This window comes from Anguilla anguilla, chromosome 5 (assembly GCF_013347855.1).
Source record: "Anguilla anguilla isolate fAngAng1 chromosome 5, fAngAng1.pri, whole genome shotgun sequence".
NCBI lineage: Eukaryota > Metazoa > Chordata > Actinopteri > Anguilliformes > Anguillidae > Anguilla > Anguilla anguilla.
In genome coordinates, this window is record NC_049205.1 from 10,471,153 (window position 1) to 10,485,508 (window position 14,356).

The 14,356-nt window shown below is 44.6% G+C and overlaps 1 pseudogene; it reads right to left on the reverse strand.

The window, feature by feature from the left end:
- The window catches only part of LOC118227517, a 516,632-nt pseudogene that overhangs the window by 213,615 nt on the left and 288,661 nt on the right, over positions 1–14,356 (reverse strand).

Sequence of the window (14,356 nt, forward strand, 5' to 3'; positions counted from 1 at the left end):
GAAAGCGTTTCGGGGGGGAAACCGCAGCGACCAATCAGGGGGCTCCGCACAAACAAGGGGGAGGGGCTGGCACGACCTGCCAGGCGGCAAGAAAACATTTCCAGCAGATCTTTGGCCTTTCATTTTTTCAATTTTTTCTGGGTACCGGTTTTCCTAAGTCTGACACGGTGGACAAAACAAATCCCGTTTAACGGCCCGACCCCGGACGTGCAGACCGGCCGGAGGACGAGACGGGACGGGACGAGACGGCGGAGAGCGGGAGAAGAGGGGGGCGGGGCGGGCTGGGGACTCACCGTTCTCGCTGTCGGACTTGTTGTCGTGCTCCGTGTCGGTCAGGGTGAGGGCGGAGTTGGAGCGGCTGGACAGGCAGGAGCTGCGGCCCGACTTGACGCCGCGGCCCCAGAGGCGCACGGCGTGCTCGGGCGACATCACGCCCTCGTTCTCGGCGTCGCGGTGCGGGAGGCCCATCTCCGTGCAGAAGGCCAGGCCGCGGCGCGCCGCCGGCTCGCATATCCCCAGCTGCCGCAGGTTAAAGTTCTGCCCCGCTGCAGCGCAGGAGGGAGGAGTCGAAAAACAGAGAGAGAGAGAGAGCGACGGGGCGGAGGGTCAATAGCGCCGTCCCACAAATAAGCGCTTCTGTTATTTCTTATTGATTTCCTATCAGAGCCCCGCTCTAAGAATTCAGTTTAACTTCACATCGGGCCAAATAAACAACCAATCAGCCCCCTGGTCACTCTGAGGTGTCACAAAACAACAGAAAAAGGTATTAATCTTTTAAAAAACATTTTTTTTTTTACCAAGTCTGTGACTCACTCTGTGTGTTTAACCATGAAAACAGATTCCAGTTTGCAGCTTCATGCTTCCCCACAATGACTCCTGTTTTTTTATTTTTTTTCTGTTTTGTTTTTTTAATGATGCGACCCCTCTTTGCTAGCCACTCGGGTCTGTTTTCTTAGCTTTCTGTGGGGAACCATAAACAGCCCTGGGGTGAAGGAGTGACCTGTAAACCTGGCAGGTAAATTGGGGGAATTCTGCTCAGCAAGCACTGAACGCTGAAAAGAACCCGGGTTACCAAAAGAAAGGAGCAGGAAACTGATATGGCGGCTATTGCTGGGGGGGGGCTGACACCGTGTACCGAAAGCATTGTTTCTGCAAACAGCGCGTGGAGTGAACTGTAGCTTCCTCAAACATTTAAATAACTGCAGACCTAAGGACATATTATTAAAACAAACTGAGAGAAACAACGGAACAGTAATTAAAATTTTTTGAAGTGAGAAACTGGATTGCGTTGCTGAATTGAATCTTCACTCATCTCTCATCGCATACAGCAAAACCAAAATGAAAGCGGTGATAACAGACCTCAAAGCTAAAATTTCTACAAAAACCAGGCTTCAGAAGACGCCATATTTGTCTGTAAAATTCCTTGATAAATGCAATAAAAGATACACATTTTAGCAAAAAAAAATTTGTTGCTTAGACAGCATATTCATTCAGAATCAAACAAAAAAAAATACTGACAGAAAAAGTGACAAAATCTTATTTTCTTTTCTATATTAAAACTTGGATTTTTAGGAATGCGACTTGTTCCTTCTCCGATGATTCGGGAGGGAACGGGTCGGCCCGCGCGCCCCTCTGAAACATCCGGCGCTCGGAGGAGTGCCTCTCTCCGACACGGCGACTCCGAGGCTCCGCGGATACTGTGTTAGTGCTGGCGGAGAGCCCGGCTCGGGGGCCCCATTAAACGGAGCCGTCCGTCAGGCCGGGAGGGGAGGGTCCGCCCTGTGGACTGACAGGCCTCCTCCACCTCCCCGAGGGGGGGGGGGGGTGGCCAATTGGAGCCCGTGGACCTGCTGCAGTGGCGAAGTCCAGATTACATCTTTTTGGATGCTTTGAGAATTCCCGTTACAACCTACAGAAGTGCTTTTTTTTTTTTTTGATTGAATAATAGTTTAATAATAGTTTAATTTAATAATTTAAGAATAATTTAATAGTTTTAATACGATTTTTAAAATTAGTTTTTTTGAATAATAGTTTAATCGTTTTAATAACATTTTCCTTAGACTGTGACTATAAATTCATAGAAAGCACGCAATATGTCATGCCTAGATTGGCTAAATGGCCCCGTTATCCTCATCAAATATTCATGTGTTCTATTACAGTATTAGAGTATACAGGAGAATATCAATAATTTTATGTAGTTTGTCGATTGACTCATTTTCGTTGGATCCCCATTTCCGCACGTTCTCTTGTTGCAGCACGGTTACCAGTTTTCCGCCCCGGTTGGTCCCCCTCTGAAACTGTTCGGGAGGAAATGAGAATTTGGATTATGACTGAAATCACTATGGGGCCCTTGATGTCTCTCACGGAGCCTACTGGAATATCAATATCAGTGAGTCGCTCTCATCGGGGAATAATCTGGTGCAGATGGTGGTGAATATGTCTGCGCCATTTTATGGCCGCTTTCTGTAGCCGGGATAATAACCGAGGCTGTTCTAATCTGCTTGCCGATTTCCAGACCCGTCTCTGCGCTTTCGACGTGTATACTCAATTCAGAGCCAAAAAAAATAAAAATAAAAATCAATAAATACAAAAATAACAGGAGAACGGACAATGGCTTTCGCAATCAAACGATGATGTCGTATCACCACAATTATTTGTTTCATTCTGACGGTGATGGTTATTATTATGATGGATGATTATTATAATTATTGTTTTTCTACAGGGGAATTGGTGACAAGGTAGTTTACAAAAATGTAATCTTAAAAATAAATATGCTAAAATATAATTCATATTATAGTAACATTGATACAATTTAATTATATATATAGTACATGCACTGAATAACAAATACCTATGTATTCATTTGTCTTGAAACATTAAAAAAGATATGTAATTGTATGCATGCTAATTAGGGGTATTCCTAATAAATGAAATGTAGCAAACAACAGCAGAATATTATTTTTTTAATTGCATTTGAAATTGGGTTGCTAATGATAATGAGAATATTATACGGAATGAAAAGTCCCACGTTAAATCAACTAGATTTAAAACAGCGCATTTGATCCTTTTTGGAATTATATAAAACTGATAAAAACTTAAAATGAAGCAGAGCATTTTATTGTGCGTATGACTAATACACTGACACAGAAACACTATGTTTAAAATGCTACAAATGCATCTAAACATAATAAAAGAAAAATTATTTTAAAAGAAATTAAGCTTTTACATTTCTGTTTCACAGTCTACCAAGCAAAAACAAAATTAGCAGAACAAATAAAACAATATTATATATATATATATATATATATATATATATAGATAGATATATAAAAGCAAGAAAAATAATTTTGAAAAATAGGATATTATGGCTTAATGCAAAAACAGAACAAGAGATCTTTAATTTTAAGAAATCTTCAATTATTTCTGAAGCCAGTAGAATATTCTGCACACAGCCAATATTAGCTTATTTTCCTGTGGAGAATTTCAAAACATCCAATTAAAACTGCTTCCATGTATTATTCATTCACTTCATTCTCTTCCCTCAACAGTTACAGACTTCATGCAAACTGTCTACTTTCTCCAGATGTGTAATACCTCTAATCTTAAACTGTAATCCAGGCTGTTATTGCCTACGTCCCTTGAAAATAATGGCTCTATTACCGCAATAAGTATTTCCTGCTTGAAGTACGGAGGCAAACCAAGGAGCACACACACCGAACAAGCCTGAAAGAGAACATTTTTATTACAGGTCCGTTCCTCCACATGAACTACAGGCTCTCGTCTGTCACTTAATTGTTTTTCCGAGGTCTGTTTGGTCAATCTATCCAAAAAGTGGAGACACAAAGCCTCGTGTTATTGGGGGGTGGGAGGTGGGGGGGGGGATTATGTTTTATTACAGTTTAGGGGATCGAAATTAGAGTTCTGTAACAGAATGAAGCACAGCCTCAAATTCTATACTGGCTAAGTAGGGTAGATTTAAAAGACCTTAAAATCAGTTTTTAATTAGAGTTCTCTGTATTTTTATATATATATTTCATATTGTCCACACAGCTGCTAAGGGCTAGGAGAAAATTTATACTCTTTAAACAACCATAATCACTCTTTCCGTTCAGAGAGATCTCCTGTATTTGCATTAAGCACAAGCTTTTCTGTCCTGTCATTTTAGTAAAATACTGAAGAATGATTAAGTGAAGAAATACTGAGATTGTTATATGATGTGTTGCTTATTTTATTTTTGAAGTTGTTGAAACTAAATTCTTAAAAAGTAAAATGATAAAAATTTTAAATCAAAATTATATTTTAAAGTGTCAGAGTTCAGCTGATATACATTTCATATTTCACCACACCAATAAAGCCTGCTAGGCCAACTAGAACTTTTTCTTAAAGGCCAATAAAAATACAATATGAATTACAATATGAATTACATTTATGTATTCCACAGAATTGGCGTGATATTTACTTCCTTTACCTTATCCCCCGAATAATTAACTCTACCTTCTCCCAAAACACTGTGCATTTATTTGTTTGGCAAATGAGTGAACAAAATGTATACTTATGACAAACAAACAATAAAAGAAAGCATTTTACATGAAAAAAGAAGGATTTCCTTCCAATGACATGCAAAGATAGTGATTACATTTTATTTAAAACTTAGCAATGTTCATTAACTTAAAATTAACATACAACGAAAATTTTCATAAGTCACCATGCTTATATAAACATATAAAGTCACTAAATAGACCAGGGAGCGGCTTAATGTAACATTTTATTACTACATTATCGAAATGTAATATTAAAATATGAAACTTGAACTGCCATTTCAATCTTTGAACATTGTTGTCATAGCGGGTTGTTTTACACTAAATCACGCAAATGTGACATCTGTTATTCACTTGTTAATTACAATATAAATTAATGTAATTGCATACATTGAGCACATAATGCAACTGTATCTATTAAATCTCTTAATTGACAAGGCATTAACGAGTAGATTTGTAATATTTTCTAAAATACCACAATAGTTTAGTGTACCGCTTAGAAAAACTTTTAAAGGAATAAATAAGCACCACGTGTCTTGAGAAACAGTGTAGTAGTGCAAGGCCATGCCTTCGTGTAGAGATAAGGAGCTTAAGTCTACCTCTTATTCTAAGCCTCACTGGCCTACTTAAAGGGCCCCACTTCATTGAGAGGACCACTCACGTGCTTTAATTTGATACTGTTCCCACCAGCCTCCGGCCCTCCATCTACTCTACCTGTTGCTCATCGAGTCCTGCTTAAATTAGCCATGGCTACGCTAACCGGATAAATGAATGAAGCGTAGTGACATCATCTTTCAGATTTAATTTGCAAAAATGAGAAAATATTTTCCCAATTTTACACATGCCACACACACACACACACACACAGAGGATATGAATTATATATTACATGTTTAAATATATAATGATTGTTTAATATCTGGGCAAAACCAAACTCCAGCAGACAGGGTGTATGATGGGGAATGGGGTGTTTAATCCTTTAGAAGAATTGGTTTTTTGGAATTTATTTTATTTTTTTATTTATTTCCAAGTTCTAGACCCCTAGCAGTGATTGTTACATCGGCATTACAATGCTCAGTCAGGAACATTCTAACCCCTCGTTTGTGATCCTGCACCATAGAGGGTTAAGGGCGAGGCCGCCCGGCTCTGGACTGACCTGGCCTGGCGTACTCGTCAGCCTCCCTGTGGACGGTGTCCTTCACGCGGCTGCCGTAGAGCAGGCGGGAGGAGTCGTGGTCGAAGGCCTTGAGCGTCTCGCTGGAGCTGTAGGACTTCTGCGTGGGCACGCGGCACTCCTCGCTCTCGCCCGAGGAGCTGGTGTAGCGCCGCTCCCGGTCCCGCCTCCCCTTGGTCAGCGAGCAGTAGGGCCGGCGTTCCTTCACATCCATGCTGCGCGCATCGCCGGGTCCAGGAAGGCGCGGGGCGGGGTCTCGGGGCGTCGGCGCTGCAGGCTCCGCCCGGTCTCCGGCTGCTCAGGGACTACCTGGTCAAACGGAAGAGCGGGAGGACCCGCGGTCAGACGCTGATAATCTGGGCTCTTCATCTTCGAGGGCCCCGCAAATCCCCAGCGGAGGCCAGCGTGGGTGTGTGTGTGTGTTTTTTTTGTGTTTTGTGTGTGTGCATTTGTGTGTGTGACAGTGATGGGGAGGGGGAGAGAGAGAGAGAGAGAGCTGGGGGAGAGAGAGAGACAGACAGAGAGAGATGGGGGGAGGGAGAGAGAGAGAGAGAGAGCCATCAGAGAGAGAGAGAGAGAGGGAAAGAGAGACAGAGCACTTGCAGACATGGGGTTCTGGCTCCTGCCAGAAGGAATGGAGTTTTTTTGTTTTTTTAGGGAGGTCAGGCCAGGGGTAGGGTGTTGGTGCTGATAATGGTGAGTGAGTGGAGGGCGGGTAAGGGGGATAGTAAATTTTAAATGGATTGCTCCTCTCCCTTGTCTGCTGTATATCCATGGCAGCTGATAACATGGACACGTGCATTAAGCGGGGGTTTCTGAAACGAATCAAAGCCCTCCGTCGAAGAGAGGGAAGGAGAGGGGAAAAAGACTTTCATTAAGCGCTGCCAGTGAGAATTAATAAAATCTACCTACAACATCTTGGGAGGCAAAAAAAAAAATTAATCCAAGACAGCGGGGTAATAAACACGGAGATGCCTCGGGGCACATTGAAAATGTTTATTAGCTAAACTTTCTCTGTTTCTAATTCTCTCGTCTGATTATGGCCGTGTTTTCCTTCCCCTTTTCTTGGCTGGCCTGCTTTCTGAAGGTCTCTCCGAGAGCGAGCCTCTCCTCTCTTTTTCCAGAGCCTGGCTGAGGGTCCGGCGTGTTTTCATACGGCGTCCTGCGTGGGCTCAGCTCCGCCCACGTTAGACAGGAGGGGGGATCTCCCTAAACCTTTGATTTAAAAAAAAAATTCCCTAACCCTTTTATTAAAAAAAACAAAAAAAACAAGCCCTTTTCACATTTCTGCAAAAACAACAGCAGCTTCTCCCATGGCATACTTTTTTTGGCCAACAAAAAAAGAAAAGAAAAAACGATACTCCTCAAAAAAATAAAAAAATTAAATAAAGGAAAAAAGTTGCTCATGTTGCTGAGGCAATCAAAATGCAGGAAGAGTGCAGAGAGCCCTGCCGCTCGCTCGCTCCGCGCTCAGAGAGAGAGAGAGAGAGAGAGAGAGAGAGACGGCGGCCGCGCGTCTGCGTAGCGCTCTCTCTCCGCGCCTCTCCTATCCGCGGCTCGTTCTCTCCCCCCGTACGTGCCGCGCCGGTGGAGTTCGGTGTCCTCCCGCGCCCCCCCAGCGCCCCCCTCCCGGCGACGGGCCCCTTCGGAGCCGCGAGCTCACGCTAACGAGGCTAAGGGACTGGCCGTTCGCGGCGGCCGCAGACCCGTCTTAATGCTCCCGTTTAGCGGGCAGCGACCGCGTGCTCCACGCCTCCCTCCAGTGCGCCGCTGACACCCGCGGCCTGGACAGCGCGGCGGCCCGGCCTGATTTACACTCAGACACACACACAGCTGCAGCACTCACACTGCACACTGATGGTACTTTCACACTGGATTATACTGTTGATTTTGGATGATAAATGATAATAATATCAGCAGTATAATAACCATAATAAAAATATGATAATAATAACAATTGTTATTTGTTATTATTAGCATAATAATAATAATAATAATAACAACAACAATTATTATAATAATGATAACAATAATACTTACTTATTATTATAATTTATTTAAAAAAATTATTATTATTGTACATTTTTGTGCAACCCATTCAACTTATTGCAGTGTCTAAATCATGAACGTAATCCATGGCTATTAAGCATTCTGAATTGAAATCAAAGGGGAGGGAGAGAAGGAGATGGGGAAGAGTTTGTTGAGAGAGAAACAGACAGAGGGGGACAAAGAAACAGTGTAAGACAGGAGGAATAGAGAGAGATGAGAGAGAGACAGAGAGAGAGACAGATGAGAGAGAGATGACAGAGAGAGAGAGAGAGATGAGAGAGCGAGAGAGAGAGAGAGAGAGAGAGAGAGAGAGAGATGAGAGAGCGAGAGAGAGCGAGAGAAGGCGGAATGTGGATGATCGGGCGTGCTCTCTCTTTGTTTATTGTCCTGTAATGGTTTATGGGGGCTGATAAGGGCCATGGGACGGGCAGGGGCGCTAGGCTAGGCGTGAGCAGGCAGCGCGTCTCCTGATCTGAAACCTGCTTATGGGGAAATAAGATTACCTCCCGAATCACCCATTAGCGTAGACGGCACCCCGTCAGTCTGGACCGGCAGCACAGACTGCGGGTCCCCCAAATTTACAGGAGGGAACGGGGAACCGACTGCGAGCCGGTGGCCCACTTTAAAACTCTCCGGGAGTAAGAACAGTCTTACTGTTTTACCCCGAAACAACAAACAGGACGTGCGCACTGTGTTTCCTCATTTGGACATCTGCAGGAAGGTTCCCTGATGTGTCAGAACACATCCTTATACATATTTAAACTGAAGGCAAAATTTGCTGTACTCCAGACACACTGGTGATAATATTTTCAAATTTTCAAACGAGCACTCAGAATGCCGATATAAAATATCAATTTACACTTCCTTTAAATACGTAACATTCAATAAATATGTCATTAGAAATTAAATCTCATATTTAAAATATTTCAAAATATATTAGTATGAGACACCTATTATTACTTTCCCATTTAAAAAAATAAAACAAAATAAAAACTTTAATTTGTTAAATTTGATCGCATTTAATGTGCCCTTTTTTACTCTGTTCAGCACAACCCCCTTTTACTATGTTCTGCAGTGGCAGCAAACTTGCTTGCGACCCTCCAGTCCACCCAGAGTTAGTTACAGCCGGTGTCACGGTGAATACAAACAGACCCCGGTGTCGCTCGACCGCACCACAGCTCGCAAATCAAAGTTATGAATAATGGAGAGACTGACCGTGGGCAACACACCGAGGGCAGCGTAATAAACTCCAGCGCTGGCGCTCGGACCGACGGGACGGGCGGAAACGGGTGCGGGTCAGTAAAACGTGGCACGGCACGGGGGCTGAGCGGAGGAGGAATTGCCTGGGCTCGGGGCTAGCGACAGACGAGTGGGAAAATCCACAACTGTGACAGTCCTGTTCTGCGTGTAAATACATCATCCGCGTCAAACGCACGCACCAGCTGCTGCTGATGTGAGCTGATTTCAGCTCTTTTTTTTTGTTCCTTCCTTCTCCACCGGCAAGGACGCAATCCAAACAAACAACCGAAGCGCCTATCCCTCCCCCCCCCTCCCTCCCTCCCCCCTCCCCCGTCCCCCGTCCCCCGTCTCTGCCCCCTCTCTCTTCGCGTCCTCTCCCTCAGAATAACGAGGACTACTCAAACAGCTAGTCACCCGTAAAAGCAAACACAGCAGGAATGGTGTGACCGGATACATGTGTGTGTGCGTATGTATGTGGGTGTGCATGTGAGTGTGTGTGTGTGTGCATGTGCGTGGTTCAGGACTGTGTATGCGTGTGCTTGTTTGTGTGTGTGTGTGTGTGTGTGTGCCACTGTGTTTCAGGTTTGTTTGTGAGTTTGTGTGTGTGTGTGTGCGTGTCTGTGTTTGTGTTTTAGGACTGTGTTTGTGTGTGTGTGTGTGTGTGTGTGTGTGTGCGTTTCTGTGTTTGTGTTTGAGGACTGTGTTTGTGTGTGTGCATGTGTGCGTGTCTGTGTTTGTGTTTTAGGGTTGTGTGTTTGTGTTTTAGGACTGCGTGTGTGTGTGGTTAAGGATAGTGTGTGTGTGTGTGTGTGTGTGTGTATCTTTTCTGGCAGGCTGGGTGGCGAGGTTGTGGTCTGAAGCAGTGAAGCGGAAAAGTGACACTGGGGAAAGTGACAGTGCTCCATCACTCAGCACTAGGCAGATGTGACCCCTGCGCACCTGCTGACGACACATTCAGGAGGTGGGGTGGGTGGGTGGGTGGAGGGGGGGGGGGAGTCACTCAGGGTGACCTCCCACAGCACCAAGATGCTGCTGGAACCACTTTTCCTTTACTGCGCATCCATTTCACATTTTTTTCTTTTCTCTTCTGCTAATGTCCCACCCCCCACCCCTACTCCCCCAGCCCCGCTACCCCCCCCCCCCCACCCCCAGTCTCATTCCCGTTTCATTGGCTATGCGATACGCCACTCAAATAGGAGTCATCACACCCCTTTCCCCTCCTATTGCTGTTCTTAATGGTTTTGGCATCTCCGAACGTCTGATCTTATGGAGAACCTCTCTGCAGTGACACCGCTGCAAAGGATGGCGTAACTAAATCCGGTTACGTTCGGTCAAACGGCTGGGCTTGTGTGAATATGCATTTTGGGACACTGTTACAGACAGGAGAGTGACTGAACCACAGACTTCCACAACCACCCGCAACCTGATCTACTGCTCGCTTAGGCGCTAGCTTCCAAACGTCTTACTCGCGAATCTTAGGCGCTAGCTTCCAAACGTCTTACTCGGGCATCTTAGGCGCTAGCTTCCAAACGTCTTACTCGCGAATCTTAGGCGCTAGCTTCCAAACGTCTTACTCGCGAATCTTAGGCGCTAGCTTCCAAACGTCTTACTCGCGAATCTTAGGCGCTAGCTTCCAAACGTCTTACTCGGGCATCTTAGGCGCTAGCTTCCAAACGTCTTACTCGGGCATCTTAGGCGCGAGCTTCCAAACGTCTTACTCGGGCATCTTAGGCGCTAGCTTCCAAACGTCTTACTCGGGCATCTTAGGCACTAGCTTCCAAACGTCTTACTCGGGCATCTTAGGCACTAGCTTCCAAACGTCTTACTCGGGCATCTTAGGCACTAGCTTCCAAATGTCTTACTCGGGCATCTTAGGCACTAGCTTCCAAACGTCTTACTTGGGCATCTTAGGCACTAGCTTCCAAACGTCTTACTCGCGAATCTTAGGCGCTAGCGTCCAAACGTCTTACTCGCGAATCTTAGGCGCTAGCTTCCAAACGTCTTACTCGCGAATCTTAGGTGCTAGCTTCCAAACGTCTTACTCGGGCATCTTAGGTACGAGCTCCGAAACATCTCACTCGTGAATCTTTCTTTTGCACGCTCGTGGTAACCAATTTCGTACTTCAAAGCCCATCCGATGTCTTCAGGTCCTCTTATCCCGCATCTTCTGAAACGGTTTCCTTTGTTGCACATTGTGACTTTTGTTCTGGTTTATTCCTTTGTGGTGCATGTTTCCGTCATGTCCACAAAAAGCCAATGAAAGAATGTTTCAGAAATACAGAATAATTCCCATGCTTCTAGTGGAAAAAATAAAAAATAAGAAAATAAATTGTTCATCAAAAAAAGAATGTTCTCATTCTTATAATATAAAACAAAACAAATTATCTTCTTTTGTCTCTCTCTTTCTCTCTCTCGCTCGCTCACAAGAACATTAAATCAGTGCACGGGAATTTGCATCCAACCACTGTGACTGACAGACAAAACATGAATAACCAAAAAAAAAAACATTTTTCAGCTGAATTGACCCATATTCCTCACGCAACTACAAATGATGCTTTTTGCCGAAACGGAGCCGAGTTTCCACCGGAGAATTTCGTGCCGTAACCGCAAATGTCCCAAATGGAGCCCCTTTGTCTCCGGTGACTGCATTTCGGGAGGAGACCCGCGCTAAATATTAACCGGGCGACCTGTGACCCCCACCCTCCGGTAAATAAGGGCATTAAAGAGAAATGCCCACTCTGACATTCCTGCAGATGAGGCGTCACAGGACGCTTCGCCACTCCGCCCCCCCCCCCCTTTTTTTGTTCTTCTTTCTAAAGCGAAGCAGGCGCTTCTTTGATGATTCGCTGATGGAGGCAGCTGGCTTCACCCCCCCCCCCCCCCGCCTCCCCCCCACCCTCTCCAACAACAGCACAAGATCTCCCCGCTCTGAATAATTCACGCCCTGGGTCCGCTCTCCGCTCTGGCGTGGAGCCGCGGTCGGGGCCAAAAGGGCGGAGCCTTCCGCCGGCTTTATCTGTAGCCTTTACTCCCCGCTGCCCGACCCTCAGATCTGGAGCGCCGGGCGCTAGCGTTCCCATCCACGGACTACGCCGCCGTCTGCCCGCTAAATGCTTTCACCAAAATTATCTCCATTCTTTCACATTTTTTTTTTACTTTTCCAAAAAGCATTCAAATCCATTTCATAGCCTGGCATACCCAGTTTATAGGTTCCATAAGGCATGTTTTTTTAATATGGTCGATGCAAAACGTATTTATGCAATAAATAAATAAATGATCAATTAAATAACTTGTTTTAAAATATTATAAACAACAAACTTTATTAAAAAAAAAATAAAAAAAAAAATATATATATATATATATATATATATATATTGGTAAAATTCTGAGGCTAACAGCAAATCTTTGTTGTATTTCCTCCAAAATGGTGCCTGGAAATAAAACCCTAAAAACAGTTCAGTGGACAAAAACAAACGGTTAGTAGGTAAGTGTTCTGAAAGGTAGCCACACAGAGCTCACTGAGACCTCCTTTAGTACGTCTACCTGTGAATGCCTGTTCGCTGTGCCCAGGTACGAGCCTGAAATCTTTTCTCCACAGTTGAAAGGGTCTGAAATCTTTTCTCCAGAGGTCGCACGGCGCGAATCGATCGCGGAAGGAAGGCCGGGCTCCCTTTTTTTTCCTTGACGAAGGAACGCGAGGAAGAACACGAGCGGAGGCACGCGGAGCGCTCGTGAAAAGCAGAACAAACCTGCGGGTTTCCGCGAGAAAAAGGGGAAGGTTAGCAACGGATCCTTTTTTTCTGACGCTCGGGAATACGGCGTGAAATTGAGGCTGCATGAGAACGCTACGGAGAGGCTTTGGGTGCCTTCAAAGACCATGAGCGCTGTAGCAAAATTTGAAGGGCAGTAAGTACCCCCCACCCCCCACCCATCCAGAAAAAAAAATGGTTTTTTTTAAGTCCTGTGAAAATGTTAGGCTCCAATTGTAAAACGAAGCCGCTAGACTGGCTCCGAGCTGACTTAACGTGATCAAAGACAGGAAACTCCTTTTGAATCAAATGTCTTTTTTTCCCCCAACCAAAACCTACAGTATAGCCACTGTCCACTGTAAACACGGGAGACGGTTCCTTCATCGTTAATAATCGTTCATGTCACCATGCTACGTATCCCTTGTTTATTGTAATCAAACTGTTTTTATTCAGAGGTAGGAAATGGGGGAAAACCTGGGACGTTTCAGAGGCAGAGTTACTTCCTTAGCTTTGAAGCTTAGCTTAATAAGCACAAATAAATTCTGCACTCTAATGACAGGAAACAAGAAATGTTTATGAAATACCCTCCCACACAGAAGTTTCTCCGTCAGACTGCGAAACGCCGCTGATCGGCCAACATAAACGATGGCGCTCCTCCGTGTAAACGATTCCATGTCCCCTACTGCTTTCAGCGTTCACCCGAAAAAAAGGCTTCCTTTTTTAACCTGCCGCTTCTCTCTTACAATGCAAGATACCGTCATGATTCAGACCCGTTGCTGATTCACCCATCTCATCTCTCTGAATGAAAAGCACACATTTAAGAATGGAAAGGATATATAGTGATTTTTAGAGCATAACGTCCTCTGTCTTAGGACAGGTACTGCTGCATTTTCCACTACAATTGAATAACCATGGAGTGAAAATCTACTCATTACTGTAGCGTGTATATAATATTAATACTAATACTACTACTACTACTACTAATAATAATAATAACAATAACAACAACAACCACATACTTTCACTATGTAATTCTATGCAATGTAATGCATAATTTATCTGCAGTGAAGGGGCGGGGCATAGCTCCCCATCGCGTGACGGACGGCAGTCATTTTGCAGCAGGAGCAATCACCACATATATCCCTCCCCCTCAGGTGGAGGAGGAAAATATTTTTCAGCCAATTAAACTGTAAAATGATTAGATGGGCAGATTGTGAGAGCAAGCTGGGGCTCGGGCATTTGGACGGAACACCGGGGAAACTCCTCTTCGCAATAAGTGCCATGGGACCTTCAATGACTCATCCAGTCTGTAGCGTCTCTTCTGAAAGACAAACTCCTACAGTACAGTGTCCCCATTACTGCACTGAGGTATTGCAGCAATTTGGCGTTCCCCAGAGATCTCAAAGTCAAGCACCACTTTGGTTCAGCCATTAGGCGTAGGACAGTTACTGGGTGCTATGGCTGCTGAATAATAATAATAATAATAATAATATTGTTTCTGCTTTCATTGAAAGCAGTTTCCAAATAAGAACACTTAAACCAGTAAAAGCAGGATTTGCCAACACTGGCTGTGAGTATAAATGTGTGTGAGTGACAGGAGTGGACAG